This window comes from Bombina bombina, chromosome 1 (assembly GCF_027579735.1).
Source record: "Bombina bombina isolate aBomBom1 chromosome 1, aBomBom1.pri, whole genome shotgun sequence".
Lineage (NCBI taxonomy): Eukaryota > Metazoa > Chordata > Amphibia > Anura > Bombinatoridae > Bombina > Bombina bombina.
This window is the reverse complement of record NC_069499.1, coordinates 828,874,300-828,898,548: the sequence shown is the minus strand read 5'-3', so window position 1 is coordinate 828,898,548 and position 24,249 is coordinate 828,874,300.

Below are 24,249 nucleotides of genomic sequence, written 5' to 3'. Positions count from 1 at the left end.
GCCCCAGGCCTGATGCCGACTCTCCGCCCAGAGACATTATTGTCAGGTTTCAAAGTTACCAACAGAGGGAGACCATATTTACTCTGGCGAGAAAACAACAAGCGGTGTCATACCAAGGACACCGTGTACAGATCTTCCAGGACCTATCGGTGAGAACTTTGCAAAAACGAAGGGAATTCTCAGTGCTAACACTCGACCTTAGACGATTAAAGATCCCATACAGATGGGGATTCCCCACCTCAGTGATTTCTACAAAGAATGGGAATAGATGTGAATGCCGAAATTTCTCTGACATTGGAAAATTCTGTAATACAATGGGAATTCAACTTCCAATTGGAGATCTAAAGCAACCAATTCAAAACCCTTTGATGGACAGAACAGCCCCAAAACCTCAGAGAGGACCCTGGCCGACGAAATCAACGAGCCAATTCAAGAGGAAGCAGATTAGCCCAGAGGAAACGGAATCCATACAACCAGGATGATCACACTTGCCCATTTGTCTTGTTCTTGTTCCTATTAAATCTTACCTGGCAGAGGCTGGACACAGAATGCTCCAGGCACTGGGGCGCTACCTACTGAACTGTAACAGGGACTATAAGAAAGACTGGCAAGTATATTCCATGTTGATGTTCTGCTATACTGTTTTTAAGAATGTTTTCTTTATTATCTCACAGGGTTACATGACTTTGAACTGTTGGGACTTTGCTTGGAGGCTCAGCTTGAAGCTCTCCACCTAACTCAGTAATTTATGTATCTTAACAGCTTAATGTGCCCCCAGAAATTTAAGCTGAGCATATATCATCTCGCTTGCACCTTTGAGTACCCATAAGATACATTATTCCTTTGCCCAGGCTTGCATACTACTCATTTCTCAAATGTTAGAGACTGGACTCTGCTTACAGTTATCATTAAGCAGAGGAATACTGGCATTCCGTAAAAAGTGGCATGTATTTCTTAGGAGATGCCCTGCTGAACTATATACAAATCAGTTGTAACCTTGTATTAGTTATTTAATTTCATGTTATTGTAGTTTTAAAATTGTTGCAAACTTAGTTTTCTGCTACCTTTTAACATAAAATTCCAGGAATGTAATAATTACCTTTTTGATGCTTGAATAATCCAACTTGTCTAAAGTTCAAACTAATCACTTAATGATTCTCTTAGAATAACTTTGTTTAGTGAGTCAACACCGTAATTGGCTGTTTTGTGTTGCTTTGTGTCATCTCCCTCGTGCCTTTGGGCGCTTAGTGGCGGACCTGCTCCACTCAGCCCGATAACTCCACAATCTAACCCTGCTGCGGCTCATGGTGGAGGGGGCCCGCCATGGGTGTCTGGAGGTGCGATCGATCTGAGTCAGTGCACCTTCTGCAACTAATTTTAGAGCCCGAAAGGATATAGCGGGGGCACTGATTAGTTAAACCTCAAACAGAGTTGCATATTCTTAAGTTATCCAGTTCTAAAACATGGATGCACCTCTTAGTTAGCTAGACACGGCTTTAATGGGCATTAAAATTACTCCTCAGTTAAATCTCTTTTTGAATGTTATTTTCATGCTGTGCTGAATATAAGATGCGCAATGTAAGTAGCTTCTAGGTTTGTCAACCTGCCTCACCTATTGAAAGTTTTTCAAGTTTATACATTATTGTATTCATATATACTTCCATACTACTGCATGTGAACTTAATAGATACTACAACATATCTAGCCTTGTCCACAACGTAAAGTTTAGTTATACTTTTCTGATCCCTCTCCACTTCCTTCCTGCCCCCCTTCTGTTTTTTCCTTTTTCCTTTTACCTTTTTCCAGAGAACGATTAAAGGGGGCGACCTTTACGACCATAACTTCTGACCGCAGACCTTACATTATAGAAATGAACACTGTTACTATAGCAAGCCAAAATGTGAAAGGGTTTTTATCCGCTGAGAAGCGCTCCATAGCTTACTTTGATTTCCACAAAAAGGATATTGACGTAATTATGCTTCAAGAAACCCATTTTAAGAGACGAAATGAACCTCATCTAGCTGAGCGCTACTTTGATAAACACTTCTTTAGTTCAGGGTTAAGTAGGAAAAATGGTGTATGTATCTCAATTAAACGTAATGTCCCCTTTGAACTAATTCAGAAACACTCAGACAAAGAGGGAAGACTGTTAATTTTGGTAGGACGGTGCTATGGCACCCTAGTTACTTTGGTCAATGTCTATGCCCCAAATAGACCTACCCCCACGTTTTATAAATCAATCATTAATTCCATTTTAGATATTTCAAAAGGTCCAATCATTCTAGGTGGGGACCTCAATTTTACCATGCACCCTTCCATGGATAACTCCACAGGGAAGTCATATCTCAGTAACAGGATTCTGAAAGCTAATAGCGCAGCTCTTTTCACTCTATCTCTCTGTTTGACACCTGGAGAATAGCACATCCTACACAGAAGGACTACACATTCGTTTCCCACCCACAACATTCCTACTCCAGACTAGACTATATACTTTTTAGCCAGATGCTCTTAACCAACCTAGTCCAATCTAAAATATCACATACCCCGTGGTCGGATCATAGCATGGTCTTATCTACTTTCCAGTGGTTTTCTAAACCAATAAATACGCTAAACTGGAGATTGGATGAAACCATACTGACGAACCAAGATACACTGGATGAACTGACCAAGGCGACTGATGAATTTTTTCTAAATAATAAACCTGAAGACACATCTGCAGGGAACAATTGGGAAACATTTAAATGCTATATCAGGGGGTTCCTTATAAAGCACACGGCTAAGATACGGAAAATGAGGAAGGCCCAGGTGACGTCTCTAATCGATACCCTGACCAAAGCAGATAGGTTACATAAGAATGACCCGACCTCGATCCCAAAACTTGCAGACCTTACCTCAGCTAGAGAAAGTCTTAATAAATTCCTAACTCAAAAAGCACACCTGAGGGCTTTAACTACCAAGGCCAAATTTTTTGCAGAAAGCAACAAAGCTGGCCATCTATTGGCGAGATCACTTAAAAGACAACAATATAAATCGTTTATCAGAACTATTTCTCACCCATCTGGCAAAATGGTCAGCAGGCATGAAGAAATAGCGGATGCATTTGTATCCTATTATTCTAAACTATACAACCTTAACCCCAACATCTCCCAAGAATCTAATAATAATATTGCACGCTACCTTCACACTCTGGAGACCCCTAAAATATCAGAAGATGATAATCACATACTAGATGCCCCTATAACAATCCAAGAAATTATGACCACTATTAAAACACTTCCTAATGGGAAATCTCCTGGGCCAGATGGCCTATCGGCCAAATTCTATCAATTATTTCAACCACAGTTATGCCCTTCCCTATATGCATTATTTACATCAATAGACAGGGGAGAGACCTTCTCCAAATCTCTACTGGAGGCCACAATCACAGTAATCCCGAAAGCAGACAAGGTGGGAACCCTGGCGGGTAACTATAGACCCATATCACTCCTGAACATTGATATAAAGATTTATGCTAAAATATTGGCGAATCGCCTTATAATCCTACCCAAGCTTATACACCCAGATCAAGTAGGTTTTGTTAGGGGCAGGGAAGCCAAGGATAACACAATTAGAGTTTTGCACTCTCTACTGACTGCACACAATAACAAAACACCTCTAGTGCTTCTATCAACTGATGCTGAGAAGGCCTTCGACAGGGTCAGCTGGCAATTTATGTGGGGGGCCCTGTCGAGGTTCGGATTCTCTGAGGCTTTTGTCGAAAGAATCCAAGCGTTATATTCTAATCCTCAAGCTAGAGTAAGAGTCAATGGAACTTTATCTCAACCTTTCCCAATCACTAATGGAACCTGCCAGGGGTGCCCTTTATCTCCATTATTGTTTGCTATAACCATAGAAATTCTGGCTATCAAAATAAGGGATAATGAGGACATACTACGCCTACATTTCAACCAGATCCACCAGAAATGCTTACTATTTGCTGACGATGTGATCTTCACCCTCCGTGCCCCTTCTACCACTCTACCTGCCTTATTACACACCCTGAACGAATACGGGCGGGTATCTAACTTCTCCATTAATATGGAGAAGTCAGGAATTATATTACTAAACTCACCGCATAGTGATAGAGACTTTGTAAGTCAACAGACATCCTTCCGGATTGTCGGCAAACTTAAATATCTGGGGCTAATAATCCCATCCAATCACCAAGACTTATTTCAAAATAATTATCTCAACCTCCAAAACTCAGTAAAAACACTACTAGAAGGGTGGCACAGGCAGGGTCACCTATCGTGGATGGGAAGAATTAATACTATAAAAATGATGATAATACCAAAATATCTATTCCTCTTCCAGACATTACCGATGGCCCTGCCGGTCTCATACCTAAAAACCCAACAGAATATGTTTAATTCATTCATCTGGTCCTACAAAAAGCCCAGAGTTTCCCAACAGACGCTATACATGCATAAGGCAGACGGGGGTCTTAACGCCCCTAACCTCCTAAATTACTATAGAGCGGCACACTTGACCAGAGTGATCTCTTGGTCCCACTCTGCTGATTCCGCCCTTTGGGTGCAAATCGAAAGCTCTCTTCTAGAAGCTCAATCTATGAGAGATATCGCATGGTTGCCCAAAGCCCACAGACCACTACTAGCATATCGAAACAACTATATTAAAGCTACCTTAGACGTATGGGACCACGTGACAACACATACTATAGGAATTTCCACCCCAGTCTCGCCTCTTACCCCTTTGTTGAACAATCAGATTTTCCTGAAAAATCCATCCTTTTCCCACACGCACTGGGAAGAGCACTTAAATAACCTACCAGTTTACCTCATAGTAGACTCAGGAGGGATCAAAGATAGACTACAGCTACAAGAGGAATTGGGTCCGCCCTTCCATAGCTGGTATTCTTACCTACAGATAAGGCATGCGCTTTCTGACAACACTTATAAATCTAACGTACTTAGACCACTGACCGCATTTGAGAAACTATGTGTAAACCCTGAAAACAAAAGAGCACACTTATCAATAGCCTATAAACTATTACGAAGCTCTTTCCCAGATCAACGCCCTTCTTTCGTTGGGAAATGGGAATCTGAATTATTAGAAAATTTTACAGATGAGGACTGGAGAAATAGCTTTAAAATGTCACACTCTGCCTCCACTTCGTTATTCATATCCGAGTTGAACTACAAAATTCTCACCCGATGGTATCTTACTCCCCATCGACTTAGATATATCTACCCTACTACTTCATCAGCCTGTTGGAGACGATGTGGTGGGCAGGGTACTATGACTCATATCTGGTGGGACTGTCCTCTTTTGTCTGAATTTTGGCACGGGATAGAAAACTGTATTAATAAAATTTTGGGCCTGGATATCACCCTAAACCCAAAACTCGTATTACTCAATGTTCTCCCACACTTGCATTGCGTGTACTGCACAAGACTCCTTCAACTGATGTTGGCATGTGCAAAGAGACTGATACCTAGTTTATGGAAGTCCCAAAATACCCCGACGCACACACAGTGGGTGGTGGAAATAGAACACATACTGGAATTAGAAAAACAACATTTTTACTATATGGGAAAACAAGACTTTTTTGCTAATATGTTTTTTATCTGGGAACAGGGCCTCCATAATCTGAGAGATGTCAGTGGAACATAGAAACATACAAGTTAGTAATACAGCTAAAGAACATATGAACTCCTGAGCTTACAATACCTCTCTCCTACATAAATTCCCCTCCTCTTCCTTTTATCTTTTCTTCTTCCCCTTCCCCCTCCTCTCCCCCCCCCAGGAATGAAGCATAAGTATTGGACAGCTTTTTAACAATTAATGGTTAGTAGTACCTTTATTGTCTACTTTGTTTTTCTTGAAGCTTTCTTCATTTTGTATGGAAGACGTTCACAGATACGATTTTGATTGATGACAACTGTTATTGTATTTAAAACAGGTTACAAATGTTGAATTTAATCACTCTCGGATGTAATGTTTTGAAACCGAAATACCAATAAAAATTATTGAATAAAAAAAAAGTCAGTAGTTAAGCGTTTTATGGTACAACGCCGTAGCATAAAACTCATAACTAAAGTGCTAACATCGCTGCCACCTACCTACATTTATTAACCCATAATCTGCCGCCCCCAACGTCGCCGCCACTATAATAAATGTATTAACCCCTAAACCTAAGTCTAACCCTAACTTAAATATAATTACAATAGATCTAAATAAAAATTAATATTATTACCTAAATAATTCCTATTTAAAACTAAATACTTACCTATAAAATAAACCCTAAGCTAGCTACAATATAACTAATAGTTACATTGTATGTAGCTTAGGGTTTATTTGTTTAATTTTACAGGCAAGTTTGTATTTATTTTAACTAGGTAGAATAGTTATTAAGTAGTTATTAACTATTTAATAACTATCTAGCTAAAATAAATACAAAAGTACCTGTAAAATAAAACCTAACCTAAGTTACAATAACACCTAACCTAACCCTACAGTTAAATAAATTAACTAAATTAAAAACAATTAAATAAATTAAATTAAATTAGCTAAAGTACAAAAACCCCCCACTAAATTACAGAAAATAATATACAAATTACAAGATATTTAAACTAATTACACCTAATCTAATAGCCCTATCAAAATAAAAAAGCCCCCCCCCCAAATAAAAAAAAATAGCCTAAACTAAACTACCAATAGCCCTTAAAAGGGCCTTTTGTGGGGCATTGCCCCAAAGTAGTCAGCTCTTTTACCTGTAAAAAAAATACAAACAACCCCCCAACAGTAAAACCCACCACCCACACAACCAACCCCCCAAATAAAATACTATCTAAAAAAACCTAAGCTCCCCATTGCCCTGAAAAGGGCATTTGGATGGGCATTGCCCTTAAAAGGGCAGTTAGCTCTTTTGCGGCCCAAACCCTAATCTAAAAAAGAAAACCCACCCAATACACCCTTGAAAAAACCTAACACTAACCCCCTGAAGATCGACTTACTGTTCTGAAGACCGGACATCCATCCTCAAGGAAGTGGCAGAAGTCTTCATCCAACTGGGCCGAAGTCCTCAACGAAGCCGGGAGAAGTCTTCATCCAAGCCGGGCGAAGTGGTCCTCCAGACGGGCAGAAGTCTTCATCCAGACGGCATCATCTATCTTCATCCATCCGACGGGGAGCGGGTCCATCTTCAAGACATCCGACACGGAGCATCCTCTTCAAATGAAGTCTTCTTACTGAATGACGGTTCCTTTAAGTGACGTCATCCAAGATGGCGTCCCTTAGATTCCAATTGGCTGATAGAATTCTATCAGCCAATCGGAATTAAGGTAGAAAAAATCCTATTGGCTGATGCAATCAGCCAATAGGATTGAAGTTCAATCCTATTGGCTGATCCAATCCGCCAATAGGATTGAGCTTGCATTCTATTGGCTGATTGGAACAGCCAATAGAATGCAAGCTCATTCCTGTTGCGCAACATTGGGGGCGGGAGATTAGGGGTTAATAAATATAATGTAGGTGTCGGCGATGTTGGGGGCAGCAGATTAGGGGTTAATACATATAATGTAGGTGGCGGCGGTGTCCGGAGCAGCAGATTAGGGGTTAATAAGTATAATGTAGGTGGCAGCAGATTAGGGTTAATACATGTATAATTAGGGGTGTTTAGACTCGGGGTTCATGTTAGGGTGTTAGGTGTAAACATAAATTTTATTTCCCCATAGGAATCAATGGGGCTGCGTTACTGAGTTTTACGCTGCTTTTTTGCAGGTGTTAGACTTTTTCTCAGCCGGCTCTCCCCGTTGAATCCTATGGGGAAATCATGCACGAGCACGTACGACCAGCTCACCGCTGACTTACGCAGCGCTGGTATTGGAGTGCGGTAAGGAGCACAATTTTGCTCAACGCTCACATCTTGCCTTTTAAAGCCAGGTTTGTAAAAACCTGTAATACCAGCGCTGTAGGTAAGTAAGCTGTGAGAGAAAACTGCTCGTTAGCACCCTATAGCCTCTAATGCAAAACTCGTAATCTAGCCATTGGTATTCTAATACAAGCACGCTCCAACTACGGAAGCCCCTGTCAGGAATAAACTGAGCAACACGTTTCAAATGGTTCTTTGTCAAGCTCAGTTGGATTCACAGGATGCTAGCCTTTTATTAAAATATTTAAAGGGACATAAAATACGGACCCAAAATGTCTCATTGATCTCTTTTACTAATTTTGGACAAACATATTAGTGAATTTATTAGATTTATAATAGTCAAACAATTTATATATTTCGACTATTAATTTATTTGAAATTCCTTTCAAATATATTAGTTTGGTATTATGATATAATGAATATTTAATTTTTACTAATTCATTTTTAATATACTAGACTAGGATACAGTACTAATTGCCCCTTTAATACAAACTTAAATTTTCTATTCATACGATAAAATGAATAAAATAAAAGTAAAATACAAATGAAAAAGACATATGTATACTGCATAATAACAATACATCAGAAATTTAAAAAAAAACTGTATTTTCCAGAAACCTATAAAAAACAGCCCAAATCTAAGTCTAAATGTAACCCTTGAGGGGATAGGGTTTCCAACTCAAAAATCCATTTGGCTTCTAGCCTAAGTAGTTCTTTCTGAATTTTACTACCTATCCAATTTGACTTTACCTGATCAATTATTGTGTATTTTAAGTGTTTAAGGTTCCCATTATTGCAGCTCTTAAAGTGCCTCGGAATTGGAAGGTCATTTTCAAAGTGAATTCAAATGTTCCCTAATCCTTTCCCTAACTGGCCTCTCGGACTCCCCTGCATTTTGTACACCACAAAAACATTCAATCAGATACACTACATTAAAGTCTGAGCACCTATAGATATCTTTGATTTTATATGCCCCCCCCCCCCCCTGTAACTTTGGAACAGAACATTTTCCTTTTCACAGAATGTTTACAGGCTTTACAGCATAAACATGGATAAAAACCCTTGAGTGTATTACCCAAAAGATCTCTCTCATTATTATATTATTGTGTCATTTTTTTTATCAATATCTATTGGTACCAAAATTGTTTTTAAATTCCTACATTTTTTATAAACAATTTGGGGACGGGGTGGAAGGAAAGGTCCAAAAATATCATCTTATTTCAGAATATGCTAGTGCTTTCTCAATATTTTCTCCAGTTTATGTTTATCATCATTATATTGGGTAATGAAAGGAACAAACATTTTCCATTTCTTATGCATTATTTTATTTTCCTTTATTTTCGGGGCAAGCAACTTTCTACTATTTCAAAGGCCTCATTTCTAGCTTCTCTAATCAATATTGGGTTGTCATCTCTCTAAAAAAAAAATTCCCAATACTTTAGATTGATTAATAAAGTCTATATTTACTTTGCATTTTTTTCTTATACGCATGAAATTGGTTCTTAGGGATATTATTCTTCCACTTATCTAAGTGGCAACTGCTTGCATGAATATTGTAACGCTGCTCCTCTGCTCTGCTGTGGCCATTGCCATGGACACAGGCACTGCTCCTGTTGCTAGGAATACGGCAGTGTAACTGCAGCAGGGTGATGACATCATCACTGCCCGCCCTGTCTTCCCTATGTAAAGGCCTCAGTCTCTCTCACCTGTGCCCATGTATAGGTGTTACTTCTTGTGCTCCTTGGTGCTGTATATCTGTATGCTGAATTGCTGTATTGATTCACTGTTGCTGAGCTCTGCCTGTTTTGACTACTCTGCTTGCCTTAAACTCTGCATTGCTGGATTGCTTAGCTGTTGATGCACTCTGCCTGTTTTGACTACTCTGCTTGCCTTAACCCCGGAATTGCTGGACTGCTTTACTATTGATGAACTCTGCCTGTTTTGACTACTCTGCTTGCCTTAACCTCCGCATTGCTGGATTGCTTAACTGTTGATGAACTCTGCCTGTCTGACCATTCTATTGGTTTACCCATGAACTGTTATACTGCTGGATATCCTTTGTTGCTGACTCCTGCCTGTTACCGGTCCTTCTATTAGTTTACCCCTGAACTGCCATACTGCTGGATTACCTTCCTGTTGCTGCTGAGTACTGCCCTGCCTGCTGTGAGTACTGCTTACCTCATTTTACAAACCCTCTCTCTGCTCTGGGATATTTCCTATCATTCCACTTGACGTTGGGATATGAAGACTACTGGCCAAGTTTGGTCTGATAGTGGAATATCCCACTAGCATTACAAATATAACTATTCGCATCCACAGGTTTAAATAATGTTTTTGTGGATACCCTCCCATCCTGTATTAATATCTCTAATCTAAGAAATCTATCTTGTTACTACTGATTTCAGAAACAAATTTCAGATTTATTTCATTATTGTTTATTCTAGAAAAGAACCATTCTAGATCCTCTCTAGTTCCTCTCCAAACTATCAGTATGTATGTATTGTGTTGATCAACTTTCTCAGCTATTTTCAGCTCTCTTTTTTGATTATAAGATGTGTTTTTAATTGCAATATAACTTTTGAATATTTTCAGTGTTCACTACCCTTTTTTATATGTACACTTAGGCATTTTTTGCACATCCAAGTACCTTTTATTGTTATGTAATCAAAATTGTTCAATCCCCATGACGTTTTCTCCTAGGATTTCCTGATAGGCAGAGTGTTCTTTTCAGCGTATGCTTCATTCTTCTTCCTTCAGACATACTGCTGATACATCGGGCCGAAAAGTTCCAGTTTTGTTTCATTGCTCCACAGAACAGAATCCCAAAACTTCTGGGGCTTATTTATATGATTTTGAGCATATTGGAGCTGACTTTTCTTGTGCTTTTGGGTCATTAGTGGTGTACGTCTTTGAGTTCTGGCATGGAAATCCCCACACAGAAGTTCTGGCATGGAAACTTAACACAGAAGTGTTAAGTACGCGCCTTACGGTGAAAACTGAAACCTCAGTGACTGTTGCCACCAAGTCTTGCTGCAGGTCTTTTGCAGTCATTCAAGGGTTTTTCTCAACCTGCCTCCAAGAAATCTAGTTGCAGCCGTTGATAGCCGTCCTGGTAGTGTAACCATTGTTCTTTTAACTTTGAACTTGCAAACTATGCTTCCAACAATGTTTCTAGGAACATTCAGTGCCTTCGCTATCTTTTTGTATCCTGCTCCTTGTTTGTGAAGGGCGATGATCTCTTCTCTTAACTTTTTGGACCATTCTTTTGCCATATTTCTAACGTGATGCTCAACAAACCCCTAGCCAGTTCAGGTATTTCATGTAATCTAGCTCAAGCACACCTGGTGCAACTAATGAAGCCCTTGATTAGTTGCATCAGGTGTGCTTGAGACAACACCTGTTTTGCATATGTGTGCTGTTGTAAGGGATTCTATTCAGGGGGTTGAATAATTTTAAGACTGCAGAATTCAGAAGTTGAATTTGGGGAAACCACTTGAAGCCTCTGTAGTGTTGAGCTATTTCAATTTCTTTTGTTTGATTTGTTCATTGTAAACAGCTGAAAGTCTGTAAATTTTAACAATAAAACTGATTTGCAATGGGGGTTGAATAATTTTGATTACAACTGTATACTATGCTTGAGGAAGGGGAGGAGGCACTATTAGAGCCCCTATCCATGCCATCCCAAACAAAATACCAAGGCATATGAGACCCCATTTTAAAAAAAAGAAAACACCCTCTTTCCAGTATTGGGTCTCACACCCCTGTTATTAGTAGGTATTTGCCATTTTTATGCCAATCACCTACCTAATGTATTAACTGTATGGGGGATTCGGTCTGCAAAGGTGCCCCTAGCACCTTATTTTTGAGGCCTTTATAACCCCCTCACCATAGCAACATATCATAATAACCTGCATTTTAAAAGGTGATATTTCACAATTCAAATAAGAGGTTTCATGTCCTTATAGCTATAAAGTGATTATTATAGTAAGACTAATTACCTGGCAGTAGACATGTGCAATTAGTTTCAGCCAAATTTCTTTTTCGTATGAATTTTGGCTAATTCAGAGATTCGGATGAATCCGAATTTCCGAATCAGCACCATAACTAAAATCCCTAAAAATTCCGAAAAGAAATTAATCAGTTTCTGAATTTTCAGATCCATTCTTCATATTCATTCTAACTAATCTATTCTAAAACGCCATCCCCACATCACCAACACTAAATAAACCTATTAACCCCTAAACCGCCGTCCCCCAACATTGCCATCACTAATAAAATGTATTAACCTCTAATCCGCCATCCCACCACAACGCAAACACCTAATTAAAGAAGTAACACCTAAACCACCGTCCCCCCACTTTGCCAATACTAAATAAACCTATGAACCTGTAAACCGCTGTTCCCCCACATCGCCAACACTAAATAAACCTATTAACCTCTAAACCACTGTCCCCATACATCACCAACACTAACTAAACCTGTTAACCTCTAAACCACCGTCCCCTCATATCGCCAACACTAACTAAAGCTATTAACTCCTAAACCACCGTCCCCCCACATTGCCAACACTAAATAAAGCTATTAACTCGTAAAGCGCTGTCCCACCACATCGCCAACACTAAATAAAGCTATTAACTCCTAGACCGGCCTCCCCCCCACATCACCAACACTTAATAAACCTATTAACTCCTAAACCAACATCCCCCCACATCGCAATCACTAAAAAATGTATTAACCCCTAATCCGCCATCCAACCACATTGCAACAGCTAATTAAAGTATTAACACCTAAACCACCGTCCACCCACTTTGCCATTACTAAATAAACCTATTAACCCGTAAACCCCCATTCCCCCACATCGCCAACACTAAATAAACCTATTAATCAATAAACCGCCACCCCCCCCACATCCTGACTCCCTAAATAAAACTATTAACCTCTAAACCGCCATCCCCCCACATCACAAACACTAAATAAAATTATTAACCTCTAAACTCCTGTCCCTCCACATTGCAACTACCTAAATTAAACTGTTAACCGCTAAACCTAATACCCCCTAACGTTAACATAATTAAAATAGAGCTAAATTAAAGTTACAACACTACATATGTTCCTTGTTCAGAGGAGAATTGCCTGGTATTTCGGGGCTGGACTGACCTTACTTGGCAGGATCAGACTGATATACTTCAGGAAAGTTTTCTTCTGTGAAAAGCACACTGGTCTAAAAGAGGCTGCTTCCGGGTGGTAAATCGCCATAGAACAAGCCACTGAGCTGTTGTTCGTTCCTGGTAGAGCGCTTCTCTCTTTGTATGCAAATTATTATGACCCTGGGGAAGTCTCCCTATGGGTGATGGGGGAAACCAGACGTGGACTCCTTGCCCAGTGTGCTTAGAGGAATGTGGCTGCACCTCACTGACGAGGCCCATAGGAGGCCGAAACGATCGTCTGGGGTTGTCATGTTCCTTGTTCAGAGGAGAATTGCCTGGTATTTCGGGGCTGGACTGACTTTACTTGGCAGGATCAGACTGATATACTTCAGGAAAGTTTTCTTCTGTGAAAAGCACACTGGTCTAAATGAGGCTGCTTCCGGGTGGTAAATCGCCATAGAACAAGCCACTGAGCTGTTGTTCGTTCCTGGTAGAGCGCTTCTCTCTTTGTATGCAAATTATTATGACCCTGGGGAAGTCTCCCTATGGGTGATGGGGGAAACCAGACGTGGACTCCTTGCCCAGTGTGCTTAGAGGAATGTGGCTGCACCTCACTGACGAGGCCCATAGGAGGCCGAAACGATCATCTGGGGTTGTCATGTTCCTTGTTCAGAGGAGAATTGCCTGGTATTTCGGGGCTGGACTGACCTTACTTGGCAGGAGCAGACTGATATACTTCAGGAAAGTTTTCTTCTGTGAAAAGCACACTGGTCTAAAAGAGGCTGCTTCCGGGTGGTAAATCGCCATAGAACAAGCCACTGAGCTGTTGTTCATTCCTGGTAGAGCGCTTCTCTCTTTGTATGCAAATTATTATGACTCTGGGGAAGTCTCCCCATGGGTGATGGGGGAAACCAGACGTGGACTCCTTGCCCAGTGTGCTTAGAGGAATGTGGCTGCACCTCACTGACGAGGCCCATAGGAGGCCGAAACGATCGTCTGGGGTTGTCATGTTCCTTGTTCAGAGGAGAATTGCCTGGTATTTCGGGGCTGGACTGACCTTACTTGGCAGGATCAGACTGATATACTTCAGGAAAGTTTTCTTCTGTGAAAAGCACACTGGTCTAAAAGAGGCTGCTTCCGGGTGGTAAATCGCCATAGAACAAGCCACTGAGCTGTTGTTCGTTCCTGGTAGAGCGCTTCTCTCTTTGTATGCAAATTATTATGACCCTGGGGAAGTCTCCCTATGGGTGATGGGGGAAACCAGACGTGGACTCCTTGCCCAGTGTGCTTAGAGGAATGTGGCTGCACCTCACTGACGAGGCCATAGGAGGCCGAAACGAACGTCTGGGGTTGTCATGTTCCTTGTTCAGAGGAGAATTGCCTGGTATTTCGGGGCTGGACTGACCTTACTTGGCAGGATCAGACTGATATACTTCAGGAAAGTTTTCTTCTGTGAAAAGCACACTGGTCTAAAAGAGGCTGCTTCCGGGTGGTAAATCGCCATAGAACAAGCCACTGAGCTGTTGTTCGTTCCTGGTAGGGCGCTTCTCTCTTTGTATGCAAAATATTACTAACTACCTTGTTAAAATAAATACAAACTTACCTGTGAAATAAAAATAAAATCTAAGCTTAAACTAAAGAAAAAAACTAACAATACTTGTTTAAAAAAAAAATACAAAAATACAAAAAATAAAAAACCTAACATTACTAAAAATAATAAAACCTGATTTGAACACCCAATAGGATTTAAGCAGCTCTCATCCTATTGGCTGATTTGAATTTTTCAGCCAATAGGAATGCAAGGGCACCCCAATATAAAAGGGGTACCTTGCATTCAATCTTTAGTGTGTGGTGGATGATCGCATGAAGAGGACCTCCACGTGGGACCGATGGACCTCCGCCTCCACGCATCCACCGACCAATCCGCCTCCGCCATGAAGATAGAAGAGCCGCCGGGAAGAAGATGGATGTCCGGACTTCATCAATCATGAGTACCGATTTTGGGGTTAGTGTTAGTTTTTTTTTGTTTTTGTTTTTTTTGGGGGGGGGGGTTCTCGATTAGGTCTTTTTTATTTTTAATGGTCTGAAAAAGACCTGAATGTCCTTTTAAGGGCAATGCCCGTACAAATGCCCTTTTCGGGGCAATGGGTAGATTATTATTTTTTTAGTCAGATTTTTTATTTTATTTTGGGGGGTTGGGGTGGGGGTTTTAATGTTAAGGGGTATTTTGGTTTTATTTATTCACAAAAGAGCTGTTAACTTTAGGGCAATGCCCTACAAAGGGCCCTTTTAAGGGTATTGGTAGTTTATTATAGATTAGGTTTATTATATTTTTACACGGGGGTATTAGAATAGGAATACATTTTATTATTTTGGATAATTTTATTTGCTATTTTTTGTAATGGTAGTTTTTTTATTTTTTGTAATTTTAGTGTTTATTATTTTTTCAATTGTAGTTTTTATTTTTTGTAATGTTAGGTTTTATTATTTTTTGTAGCTAAGTTTGTATTTATTTTAACTAGGTAGTTAGTAATTGTCACTTTAATTTAGGTGTATTTTAATAATGTTAAAGTTCAGGGGTGTTAGGTTTAGGGGTTAATAGTTTAATTTAGGTAGTTGCAATGTGGGGGGACAGCGGTTTAGGGGTTAATAGCTTTATTTAGTGTTGGAGATGTGGGGGGACGGCAGTTTAGGGGTAAATAGTTTAATTTAGGTAGTTGCGATGTGGGGGTGGCAGTTTGGGAGTTAATAGATTTATTTAGTGTTTGCGATATGGGGGGACGGAGGTTTAGAGGTTAATAGGTTTTTATTTAGTATTGACGATGTGGGGGGACGGAGGTTTAGAGGTTAATAACTTTATTTAGTGTTGGCGATGTGGGGGTATGGCGGTTTAGAGGTTAATAGGTTTATTTAGTGTTGGTGATGTGGGGGGACAGCGATTTTGAGGTTAATAGCTTTAGTTAGTGTTGGTGATGTGGGGGGACAGCGATTTAGAGGTTAATAGGTTTTTATTTAGTGTTGATGATGTGGGGGGACGGTGGTTAAAATAATTTGGTTTCGTCATATTTCTATGTTAAGTTAAATCGTTTTTCGGATCCATTTGTTATTTTGGATCCATTCTTTATTCATATTCATTATTCTATTCTAAACTTTAGAATAGAATAATGAATTTTAATTAAGAATGGATCTGAAATAATGAATGGATCCGAAATAACAAATGGATCCAAAAAACAATTTAACTTAACATAACTAATATGCTGAAACAAAATTATTTATTTAACCTAACCAATTTGCCGAAACAAAATTATTTATTTAACTAATAAAAACTAAAAAAAGCTGTAGTGTAAAACTCATAACTAAAGTGTTAAAAAGTACACTAACACCCATAAACTACCTATTAACCCCTAAACCGAGGCCCTCCCGCATCGCAAACACTAAAATAAAATTATTAACCCCTAATCTACCGCTCCAGACATCGCCATCACTATACTAAAGTTATTAACCCCTAAAACGCCGCACTCCCGCCTCGCAAACACTAGTTAAATATTATTAATCCCTAATCTGCCGCCCCTAACATCGCCGCCACCTACATTACAGTTATTAACCCCTAATCTGCCGCCCCCAACGTCGCCGTCACTATACTAAATCTATTAACCCCTAAACCTAAGTCTAACCCTAGCACCCCCTAACTTAAATATAATTCAAATAAATCTAAATAAAACCTACTATTAATAACTAAATAATTCCTATTTAAAACTAAATACTTACCTATAAAATAAACCCTAAGCTAGCTACAATATAACTAATAGTTATATTGTATATAGCTTAGGTTTTATTTTTATTTCACAGGAAAGTTTGTATTTATTTTAAATAGGTAGAATAGTTACTAAATAGTTATTAACTATTTACTAACTACCTAGCTAAAATAAATACAAATTTACCTGTAAAATAAAACCTTAACTGAGTTACACTAACACCTAACCTTACACTAAAATTAAATACATTACCTAAATTAAATACAATTAACTAAATTAAATACAAATACCTACAAAAACAAACAAACACTAAATTACACAAAATAAAAAACAAATTACAAGATATTTAAACTAATTACACCTAATTTAATAGCCCTATCAAAATAAAAAAGCCCCCCCCCCAAAATAAAAAAACCTAGCCTAAACTAAACTACCAATAGCCCTTAAAAGGGCCCTTTGCGGGGCATTGCCCCAAAGAAATCAGCTCTTTTACCTGTAAAAAAAAATACAAACAACCCCCCAACAGTAAAACCCACCACCCACACAACCAACCCCCTAAATAAAACCCTAACTAAAAAAACCTAAGCTCCCCATTGCCCTGAAAAGGGCATTTGGATGGGCATTGCCCTTAAAAGGGCATTTAGCTCTATTGCTGCCCAAACCCTAATCTAAAAATAAAACCCACCCAATAAACCCTTAAAAAACCTAACACTTTTTTTTACAGGTAAAAGAGCTGATTTCTTTGGGGCAATGCCCCGCAAAAGGCCTTTTTAAGGGCTATTGGTAGTTTAGTTTAGGCTAGGGTTTTTTTTTATTTTGGGGGGGGGCTTTTTTTATTTTGATAGGGCTATTAGATTAGGTGTAATTAGTTTAAATATCTTGTAATTTGTTTTTTATTTTGTGTAATTTAGTGTTGTTGTTTTTTGTAATTTAGGTATTTGTATTTAATTTAGTTAATTGCATTTCATTTAGGTAATTTATTTAATTGTAGTGTAAGGTTAGGTGTTAGTGTAACTCAGGTTAGGTTTTATTTTTCAGGTAAATTTGTATTTATTTTAGCTAGGTAGTTAGTAAATAGTTAATAACTATTTAGTAACTATTCTACCTAATTAAAATAAATACAAACTTGCCTGTAAAATAAAAATAAAACCTAAGATAGATACAATGTAACTATTAGTTATATTGTAGCTAGCTTAGGGTTTATTTAACAGGTAAGTATTTAGTTTTAAATAGGAATTATTTAGTTATTAATAGTAGGTTTTATTTAGATTTATTTGAATTATATTTAAGTTAGGGGGTGTTAGGGTTAGACTTAGGTTTAGGGGTTAATAAATTTAGTTATAGTGGCGGCGATGTTGGGGGTGGCAGATTAGGGGCTAATAATATTTAACTAGTGTTTGCGATGCGGGAGTGCAGCAATTTAGGGGTTAATATGTTTATTATGGTGGTGGCGACATTGGGGGCGGCAGATTAGGGGTTAATAAGTGTAGGTAGGTTGTGGCGACATTGGGGGCGGGAGATTAGGGGTTAATAAATATAATGTAGTTGTCAGCAATGTTGGGGGCAGCAGATTAGGGGTTAATAAATATAATGTAAGTGTCGGCGATGTCCGGAGCGGCAGATTAGGGGTTAATAAATATAATGTAGGTGTCGGCGATGTCGGGGGTGGCAGAATAGGGGTTAATAAGTGTAAGATTAGGGGTGTTTAGACTCAGGGTTCATGTTAGGGTGTTAGGTGTAAACATAAATTTAGTTTCCCCATAGGAATCTATGGGGCTGCGTTACGGAGCTTTACGCTGCTTTTTTGCAGGTGTTATGCTTTTTTTCAGCCGGCTCTCCCTATTGATGGGGAAATCGTGCGCAAGCACGTACAACCAGCTCACCGCTAACTTTAGCAGCGCTGGTATTGGAGTGCGGTATGGAGCACAATTTTGCTCTACTCTCACTTCTTGCCTTTTAACGCCGGGTTTATGAAAACCTGTAATACCAGCGCTGTAGGGAAGTGAGCGGTGACAATAACATGCAAGTTAGCACCGCACCCCTCTTACCGCAAAACTCGTAATCTAGCCGAATGTTTGTCTAAACTATTACAAAAATGTAAGAATCAAAACACATGGGAGAACCAAGAAAATGTAAAAATGGGTGAAATTTTGTGAAATTCTATATAGGATGACTTTTGGTACAGCCATTTTTTTTTTTAGTTTTTAAAAATATTTCTTGCTATGCTGATTGATTTGGGACAGGGATAGGAACATGCATACAGTTTCAAAATAGGTTAAACCACCCCTCAGGGAATTCAGAATTTTGTGTAATTTTGAAATTTGTGTAATATTTTGTACTAGACATGCAAATTCATTATTAATAATTATTATCAATATTTCTTTTACAATATTTCATATTTAGTATTTCAATAAAACACCTTAAGATACTAATTCTTCATGTGCGCTAACCCAACAATGTGTTAGACCTAAAGTATGAAACTCAAAGCGTGTTACGCATATTTTACATTCCAATGTTCTTTGCAAATAATAAAATGTAATTTTTATTATTAAATATATATTTCTATATATATCAATGAAAATGTTTATGTGAGATATATATCTATAGGAATAAATATATAGGTATAGGTATATACCGATATATATAGAAATGTGTATTTACAATAAAAATAATATTTTCCTGTATGTGAAGAACATTGGAATGTGAAAAATGTACAGTAAATACACAGTTAAACACATTAATTATTATTATTATGGAATCATTATTTAGACACATATATATTATAGCCCTTTGCAGTCAATTACATAGCCGTATACCATTTACCTTTAAACCCTTATAAATGTTTTTTTTACCTAATCATTTTTTATCAGATAGTGTGATAGTATGAGAGTATGGGGTAGATTTACCAAGCAGTGGATGCTGCTTCCTCCGACTATCGTTTCAGGTCCGCCTGAAATGGTAGTTAAAGGGAAACACAAAACCCAATTTTTTTTTTCGTGATTCAGATAGAGCATGCAATTTTAAGCAACTTTCTAATTTACTCCTATTATAAAATTGTCTTCATTCTCTTGTTATCTTTATTTGAAATGCAAGAATGTAAGTTTAGATGCCGGCCCATTTTTAGTGAACAACCTGGGTTGTTCTTGCTGATTGGTGGATACAGTCACCCACCAATAAACAAGTGCTGTCCAGGGTACTGAAACAAAAAATGGCTGTCTATTTAGCTTAGATTCCTTCTTTTTCAAATAAAGATAGCAAGAGAATGAAAAGTAATAAGAAATGAGTAAATTAGAAAGTTGCTTAAAATTGCATGCTCTATCTGAATCATAAAAGAAAAAAATTTGGGTTCCATGTCCCTTTAAGAAGCAGTAGGATGATTGACACCCCCTGCTATCGGCAATAAGCAGGGGCGGCATTGCACAAGCATTTCACCAGAAATGCTTGTGCAATGATAAATGCCAAAAGCGTATGCTGTCGGCATTTAGCGAGGTTGAGCGGACATGATTCGCTACAGTGAATCATGTCCGCTCGATCTATGGTAAATATACCCCTATGAGTGTAATAGTTTATTTTAATGTAGTTGTGTTTGGTGCAACATTTTTTTTTTTTAGCACTAACCGTTTACGTGAGGTCTTCAATCGCATTAACCTAATGCATGCTAAATTTAATTGTGCTCAAGCAAACGTCTTAACTTTCAACTTGTAATACGTTTGCAAATTAATGCGTCCTCTATATTCTAATATCGCACACGTTAACATTAGCGCGACACTTGTAATCTAGCCCATTGTTGCAAGCTAATAGGTGGTGTCAAATAGACGTTGTCATTTAAAAATAAAATCATAATTCTTCTGTACTTACATACTTATGAGTCTATTTTCTATTTTCAATAAGTTTTTATTTCTATTATGTCAGATTGCCAAGGAAAAGTTACAAAGCAGATACAACACCTGTTAGCGCAGTACCACAACTGCTATCATAGTCTAATAACTGCTTCAACCCTCATAATGGAATTATACCTACAGAAAACAGACTGTCAGTAAAAGACATAAATTAATTCCAACGATTCTAAAACATTGTTACTGCTCTTTTTAAATCCCCTACATGTTTCAGCAATCTTCAGCTGCCTTCCTCAAGACTCTCATATGTCAAATGTTTGTACATATTTTATAGATTCCTAAGTTGTCGCTTTTAAGCCATCATCTAATGCAAAAAAAAAAAGCTTTTCCCAATAAGGATCATTTTTTTTTTTTACCTGTCAGTTCTGTTTTGCAAATTTGCAACAAAGTGTAATCAGAGAAGCTGTTTGGCGGATGGGTAATGGGGCAGGCTTTAAAAGGAACTAACTGTGGGTGAATATTAATTCACTCTAATGGCTTTGTTCATAAATTAATAAGCAATGAATCTCTGCATATATATATTCATACAGTGTGCAACAGTTATTCTGAAAGCCCTGAGGGTGTCTGCGACTTGCAAGGATTTCAAACAAACAGAGCGGACTGTGCTCCCTGCTCCTATTGATAAAATGATAAATCCTTTCTTATCACATTACTTTCTGTATATTCTATATTTCCCATCAGTATGCAAACATATGCAAGCAAATTATTTCAGTGATACCTTGCTCTGCAATATCTCTCCCCCCCCCCACAACTACTGAGAAGTGTCTTCTGCCATTCACTCTTCCCCCCCACAACTACTGAGAAGTGTCTTCTGCCATTCACTCTCCCCCCCACAACTACTGAGAAGTGTCTTCTGCCATTCACTCTCCCCCCCACAACTACTGAGAAGTGTCTTCTGCCATTTACTCTCCCCCCCAACTACTGAGAAGTGTCTTCTGCCATTCACTCTACCCCCCCCCCCCCACAACTACTGAGAATTGTCTTCTGCCATTCACTCCCCCCCCACAGCTACTGAGAAGTGTCTTCTGCCATTCACTCACCCCCCCACAACTACTGAGAAGTGTCTTCTGCCATTCACTCCCCCCCCCACAACTACTGAGAAGTGTCTTCTGCCATTCACTCTACCCCCCACAACTACTGAGAAGTGTCTTCTGCCATTCACTCTCCCCCCCCCACAACTACTGAGAAGTGTCTTCTGCCATCCACTCTCCCCCCCCCCACAGCTACTGAGAAGTGTCTTCTGCCATTCACTCCCCCCCACAACTACTGAGAAGTGTCTTCTGCCATTCACTCCCCCCCCCCACAACTACTGAGAAGTGTCTTCTGCCATTCACTCTCCCCCCCCACAACTACTGAGAAGTGTCTTCTGCCATTCACTCTCCCCCCCACAACTACTGAGAAGTGTCTTCTGCCATTCACTCTCCCCCCCCCCCCCACAGCTACTGAGAAGTGTCTTCTGCCATTCAGTCTCCCCCCCCACAACTACTGAGAAGTGTCTTCTGCCATTCCCTCTCCCCCCCCCCACAACTACTGACAAGTGTCTTCTACCATTCCCTCTCCCCCCCCACACAACTACTGAGAAGTGTCTTCTGCCATTCACTCTCCCCCCCCCCCCCAAAACTACTGACAAGTGTCTTCTGCCATTCACTCTCCCCCCCCCCCCACAACTACTGAGAAGTTTCTTCTGCCATTCACTCTCCCACCCACAACTTCTGAGAAGTGTTTTCTGCCATTCACTCCCCCCACAACTACTGAGAAGTGTCTTCTGCCATTCACTGCTTCCATTTATTTATCTTTATTAATTTTAACCAAAAAAGGAATACATAACAATTGTCGTCTATTAGATTACAAAACTGTATACAATATTGTTCCATTGTTTACTGGAAATGTACTGCTTAAAGGGACAGTCTACACCAGAATCTTTATTGTTTAACCCCTTAATGACACACGTCGTACAGGGTACGTCATACACAAACTGGTCTTTAAAGACCAGCGACGTACCCTGTACGTCGTTAGGGGTTTAAAGCGGCTGGAAGCGATCCTGATCGCTTCCAGTCGCATTCAAGGTATTGCTGTGATGCCTCGATATTGAGGCATCACTGCAATATCTTTTTTGGCACACCGATGCAGAGAGGGCCACTCTGTGGCCCTCTCTGCATCGGCCAGCGATGGTGCCGATCGTTGGTGGGTGGGAGCAGCTGCAGGGAGGTGGGTGGGCGGCCCATCGCTGGACTAGTTCCGGCAAGGGAGGAGGGAGAGGGAGGAAGAGGGGAAATATTTCTTTGTAAAGGGGATCTGGGAGGGGTAGGAGGTACTATATTGAGGGGGGGCACATTTTTTTTAAGAAATTGGGTACTGGCAGGCAATGCCAGTACCTAAAATGGCCACAAATAGGAAGAGGGGGGAGGTAAAGAGAGCTGTTTGGGGGGGATCGTGGAGGTTGGGGGGTTAGGGGGGAACCTACACTGCAGAAACTATGAATGTATTTAAAAAAAATACTTACAAAAAAAAAAGGCTTTAATTTTAGTACTGGCAGACTTTCTGCCAGTACTTAAGATGGCGGTGACAATTGTGGGATGGGGGAGGGAATAGAGCGGTTTGTGAGGGGTCAGGGAGGAATCAGGGGGGGGATGTGTCAGGTGGGTGACTGATCTCTACACTAAAGCTAAAGTTAACCCTACAAGCTACCTAATTAACCCCTTAACTGCTGGGCATAATACAAGTGTGGTGCGCAGGGACATTTAGCTGCCTTCTAATTATCAAAAAGCAATTTAAAAGCCATATATGTCTATTTCTGAACAAAGGGGATCCCAGAGAAGCATTTACAACCATTTGTGCCATAATTGCACAAGCTAATTGTAAATAATTTCAGTGAGAAAACTAAAGTTAGTGAAAATGTTAGCGATTTTTTTTTATTTGATCGCATTTGGCGGTGAAATGGTGGCATAAAAATATACCAAAATGGGCCTAGATCAATACTTTGGGTTGTCTACTACACTACACTAAAGTTAAAATTACCCCTACAAGCTCCCTACAAGCTACCTAATTAACTCCTTCACTGCTAGACATAATACACGTGTGGTGCGCAGCAGCATTTAGCGGCCTTCTAATTACCAAAAAGCAATGCCAAATCCATATATGTCTGCTATTTCTCAAGAAAGGGGATCCCAGAGAAGCATTTACAACCATTTGTGCCATAATTGCACAAGCTGTTTGTAAATAATTTCAGTGAGAAACCTAAAGTTTATGAAAAAGTTAGTGAAAAAGATAGTGATTTTTTTTTATTTGATTGCATTTGGTAGTGAAATGGTTGCATGAAATATACCAAAATGGGCCTAGATCAATACTTTGGGTTGTCTACTAAAAAAAATATATACATGTAAAGGGATATTCAGGGATTCCTGACAGATATCAGTGATCCAATGTAATTATCGCTAATTTTGAAAAAAAAAAATGGTTTGGAAATAGCAAAGTGCTACTTGTATTTATTGCCCTATAACTTACAAAAAAAGCAAAGA